The following is a 6,067-nucleotide window of genomic DNA, read 5'->3' on the forward strand; positions in this document are numbered from 1 at the left end:
TTATCATTCTTAGAGAATATAGACTGTCCAGTGTGTCTTGGAGGAGACTTCAATGTTGTAATGTCACAGGATGAAAAGATGGGAGGTGCAGTGAACTTAGTTACAATGTTTGCTTTCAAAGATTTTATGAGCAAAGCTAATTTACTGGATTTGCCTTTGGTTGGAGGTCGATTTACATGGTGTAACAATAGGGATATCCCAACTTATGAGAGGCTTGATCGATTCCTAGTGGATCAAAGATTTTTATCATTGTACCCTATGATAACTCAAAGACTCCTTGAAAGGTTTGTTTCAGATCATAACAGCATCTTGCTGGAAAATAGGGGATGGAATTGGGGCCCTAAACCGTTTAAATTATTTAATTATGTCTTGGAAGAAGATGGATTTTGTAGGATGATGGAGGGAGAACTGGTCAAGCTTTGTAATGTGGAGAATGGACAACCAATCTCCAGTGTACTAAAAGGAGTGCAGGATGCAGTGAAGAATTGGTCTGGGAAGGGTTATCTTGAGATCCCCGGAAGAATAAATAGGTTAGAGAAAGAAATTCAGGAGATGGAACTTAATCTGCAACAAGGTCTCTCCATGGTCTCCATGAAGAACCTAGTGGAAGCAAAGAAAGAGCTGTGGGACTTGTATAAAAAAGATGAATTGATTTGGCTTCAAAAGTCAAGATTGAAGTGGAGTTTGAATGGGGATAAGAACACTAGATTTTTCCAGCAGTGTGCAAGAGGTAGAGGAAGGAGAAATGGTATCAAATCCATCAAAGTAGATAATGAAGACATCTCAGATCCAAAATTAATTAAAGCTTCGGTGGTGCACTTTATCAAGGGGTTGTTTAATCAGGAAAATACATTGGAAGTTGAGGAGATGGACTTGGATTTTTTACAGCTATCGAATCAGCAGAGTATGGCACTCGGGAAGCCTTTTTCTGAAGAGGAAATTTGGGGTGTAATCGCTAATTCGGATTGTAATAAAGCACCTGGCCCGGATGGACTGAATTTAGGTTTTTTTTAAGAAGTTTTGGTCAAGTCTGAAGGAAATTTTGCTGCTGTTTTTTAAAGATTTTTATGAGGGAAAGGAATGGGACATGGAAACCAATCATTCTTTCCTCTCTCTTATTCCCAAGAGGGACAATCCGGAGGGGCTTGAAGACTTTAGGCCTATTAGTCTAGCTGGGGGTTTCTACAAAATTCTCTCAAAAGTTCTGGCTAGAAGGTTAAGCTTATGCATTAATGAAGTTATTAGTCCTTCACAGTTCGCTTTTATACTGGGGAGGCACATTTTAGATTGCTCGTTTATAGCAAATGAAGGCATTGATTGTTGGAGGAAAAAATGATTGAAGGGAGTTGTTTTTAAGGTGGATTTCAAAAGAGCTTTTGATACGGTTGATTGGAGAATCTTGCTGAAAATAATGAGTAAAATGGGGTTTGGATCTAGATGGAGTTCTTGGATGTACAAGTGTGTTTCAACAGCTTACATTTCAGTTTTGGTAAATGGCACACCTACGGAGAAAATTCACATTACTAGAGGGCTAAGGCAGGGCTGCTCGTTATCCCCTTTTTTATTCAATTTGGGAGGGGAACTGCTACATTTAATGTTGGTAAAAGCAGTGAATAAGGGGTTGTTTTCGGGTTTTGAATTAGGCTCTAATGAACGTTCTTTCATGTTATCTCATTTGCAATTTGCGGATGATTTAATAATTTTTAGTAAGGCTTCTATTCATGATTTGGTGAATATTAAAAGGGTACTTTTAATTTATGAACTGATGGTGGGTTTGAAGTTGAATCTGTCTAAGAGTAGAATTTTTGGAATTAATGTGGGGAAGGAGGAACTAGTTTCATGGGCAAAGGAAATAGGGTGCATAAGGGGAGTTTTTCCTTCGGAGTACTTAGGTCTTCCATTGGGGGCCAAGAGGAATTCTTTTTCCCTGTGGGAATCGGTTGTACAAAAATTTTATAATAATTTGGCTGGTTGGAAGGCCAAGTCTTTATCTCTGGCTGGAAGGGCTGTCTTGGTCAAATCGGTGTTGTGCTCTATTCCAATCCACTATCTTTCTATTTTTCGGATCCCTATTAGTGTTCTCAACAAACTAAACTCTATCATGACATCGTTTCTATGGGGGGATCATCAGATAAAAAGAACATTCATTGGATCAAGTGGGATTTGGTGTGTAAGCCAAAGAAGTTGGGGGGTTTAGGGATTTCGAATCTGCTGCTATTAAACAGGGCTCTTATGGGGATATGGGTGTGGAAATTTGCTGCAGAGAAATTTTTTTGGTGGAAATCAGTTGTGTGTTGTGTTTACAATATGAATCCTAATTCTTTGATGATCCGGAATACTTGGACAGCTCGTAATTCTTAGATTTGGAGAGGAGTTGTTAAGAACTTCTTTTCTAGTGATGCATTTGGGGACTGTTTTAGGAGAAATTTGTGTGTTAGGGCTGGAAATAGAGAAACTGTTTAGTTTTGGCATGATGTTTGTTTGGGTTCGGCTCCTCTAAAAGATAGGTTTCCAAGGTTATTTGCTCTTTCGAATAACAAAGAGGGTAAGGTAGCAGAATTCAGATTGCACAATGATTCGGGTTAGGTTTGGGATATTCAAATGAGAAGGAATTTGGTGGATTGGGAGGTTGAGCAGTGGCTGCAAATTATCTCTCTGTTGAATAGCTCTTCTTTGTCTCTAGTAGAGGAAGATTGTTGGATTTGGTTGGGAAATGGAGAGGGCTGTTTTACAACAAAATCATGCATGAAGACCTATTTTGGTAGAGAGGGTATTGATCAATTAGAAAGTAATTGGGAACGGTATGTTTGGAAAGGAGTAGTTCCACCACGTGTGGAATCCTTTGTTTGGCAACTTGCTCATCATAGAGTTGCGGTGAAAGAGGAATTGCTGAAGAGAGGAGTTTCTGGGGTTGAAGCTCTGTCTACCCTTTGTGCAGGAAGTACAATGAGTCGGTCTCTCATTTGTTTCTTCACTGTGAAGTGGTATGGGTTTTGTGGGCTAAGTTTTTAAAGTTTTGGAATGTTTTCTTTGTGGTTCCTGGTTCGGTGATGGACTTCCTAATTGCCTGGGATGACTTAGTGCCGCGATCCAATATATGGAAGTTTATTTCAAGAGCAGTGTTGTGGTATGTTTGGAAATGTAGGAATGAGGTGATTTTCCAGAATGGGAAGGTTGATTCAGCGCTGTTGTTCTTCATTTCACGTTTCATAACTGTTTCTTGGTTTGAAACATCAGTTAAGGATGTTCATTTTCATTTTGATTCCTTGATGGGGGATTTAAAACTAGCTGATCAACCTGTCAATCTGAATAAGAGGTATCTTCTTTCTTCTAGGTGGAGTCCTCCTCCGATAGGGTTCTTAAAAGTTAATGTTGATGGTGCAATGGTCAAAGGTTGGGATAGGTGGCTTGACTAGAGATGGCAGCGGGATGGTGCTTGGGTCTTTTTCAGAGAAGGTAGGGGGAGGTCCTCCCTTACTCGCAGAGCTTTTGGCGATCAAGAAAGGGTTGATTCTTATTGAGGAAGTTGAAGCTGACCAAAAGGCTCCATGATTTTGAATGCCAAATTACCTCTATTATTTATAGAAGTTAGTTGTGATGCTCTTCTATGTTTCTTAGACATGTGAGATTGTTTTGTTCTCATATTTTTACTCTTTAGACTTTTGGGATGCTCTTCTATGTTTCTTAGCCATGTGGGATTATTTTTTTAAAAAAAATAAACCAAACAATATCATTTTGTTATGATTTTTTTAGCCCCAAATTTATTTTTTAATTATAGTTATATAATTATATTTATTATTTAATATGTTTTACCTTAAATATTATGTTGTAGTTAATTTGAATCATTTTGTTTCACTTGATTTTATGGTTTTTAATTTATATATGTTATGACTTGCTTTGAATATGACTTGTGATATAAAAAATTATTTTTTATTAAATATTTTTGGTATTTTTATTTAATTTTTAAATAATTATGACGTCGTCCGGTTCTTCCGACCGGTCGGATCGGTTCGACCGGTTGAACCAGTGAACCGGTAGGATGGTCGGTTCGCTAACCGGTCCGGTTCTAAAAACCATGGTTAAAAGATGCCCATATCAGATTGCAAGGCGATTTCTTTTACGACCATGGTTGAAAGATGTCCACATCAGATTGTCGCGGCCCTACCAGAACACCAAAAAATTAAATTAATATTTAACTTATATAACTGTTAAATTAAAGATTAAATCAATTTTCACCTTATTTGGAAATAATAAAATAACTATTTATATAATTTTATACAATTAATATTAAATTATTATAAAAATTATAATATTTATTTATAATAAAATTTAAATTATTTCATATTTATTATAAAGATTTATATTTTATCATATATATAGTTTAAAGAGGTCTTTATGTAATTTATTTTTTAAATTACTTATGATATAATATAAATATTATAATATATATTTATTTTCAAAATTATATTTTAGTATAATATTATAAATTTAATTCTTAAAATGGATTAATTTTATAAATTTGCAAATCTTATAAATTATTTCTAAATGAAATGATGATTTTTTGACAAATCTTAAATCTAATTAGGCTTGTAAACGAATCAGAACACAAATGAGTGTATGTTCGTATTCATTCGCTTAACTTTATCTGAACAAACGAACGAACACGAACAACTAAACAATCGTAATTTCTTGTTCTTGATCGTTCATTAAGGAATGTAGCTTGGTTTGGTTTGGTTTGGATTGAGCTTGGTTTTGATCCAATTAGAGATAAAAAGGGTATTTTTGAAATGAATGGAACCAAGGAAGTAATTTACCCTTTTAAAGTTTAAAAGGCCGATATCCCTTTAATTTTGGTTTGTTCACGGTTGAACACCTATTTCCCCCGCTATTTTGTCATTTTATTCTCTCAAAACTTCATCTCTTCTCTCCACCCTCTTCTTTAAGTCCAAACTAGTAAAGGTGATAGCTCAGTGGTCTTGTAAGTGCAACACAAAAATTCTAAGGTAAGAATTATCATTTCCTCACGTCAAGCTTTCTTTCAAGCTCTCAAACTCAAGGTTTGCCTATGAAAGCTATACGAAAGGTTTTAGTGAGGTTTAGAAAATGATAGGTTTTCAACTCTTTTTTTTATAGATTCAAGCCCTAGGAAGTATTCTTAACTTTATTCTAAGTTCCTAAATGAGTTAGTAACTCATTTTCCTTAATTATGATAAGTGAATGAGAGTCGAGAAAGCTCCAAGACCAAAGAAAAAGAAAAATTGGTTCTTGGTTTAGTTGTGGATATTTTTCCAAAAGCCTAAGACCAAGGGAACACATTTCTAGCTATCATGCCTAAGACCAAGAGAACACATTTCTAACTATCATATGCCATATGTAAGTCATTGCATGCACTTGGAAGCTTGTATAAGAACATGAATCATTTAAATATATCCATGGTAGATTTTAGTTTAAGATGTTGTATAGCATGAAAAATTATTCTTTATGACCCCTATAAGCTTACATAAGACTCAAATAACCTTTAAGGGCTTTAGAGGGACAAATGGTAGAGTTTGATGTCATTTTCATTCTCAAAACAAAGTATTTATAGACTTGGGTATCGATACTAGATGAATAATATCGATATTGTTCTTTAGATAGCCTAAAACTAGAGAATTTTTTGTTAGTAGTATCTGTTGAAAACATTTTGATGTTTCGATATAACAAATTAAATTAAAAGAATTTTAATTTTGAAAATTATTTTTCTAAGCATATTCGATATATTAAATCGAATATCAAAATATTACTCAAAGTTTATTTTAAATCCTTACTCAAGTGTAAAATTAAGTTTTAATCTTAAAATAATTTCAAAACGATTTTACAAAATATTTCGAACCATTTCAAAGCGAAAAATTCCAGATTTCTCAGAGGGAACCGATTCCCCCTGAATGGTTTGGCTCCAAGAATTCCAGTATGCTCGGAGGGAACCGATTCCCCCTACTGTTCAACGGTCGAAATATTTGAATTGTACACTTAGGGAACTGATTCCCCATGAGGGGTACCGATTCCCCCCACGCTCCAAGCAGAAATA

The sequence above is a fragment of the Hibiscus syriacus genome, unplaced genomic scaffold (assembly GCF_006381635.1).
Source record: "Hibiscus syriacus cultivar Baekdansim isolate YM2019G1 unplaced genomic scaffold, ASM638163v2 tig00111841_pilon, whole genome shotgun sequence".
NCBI classification, from domain to species: Eukaryota; Viridiplantae; Streptophyta; class Magnoliopsida; order Malvales; family Malvaceae; genus Hibiscus; species Hibiscus syriacus.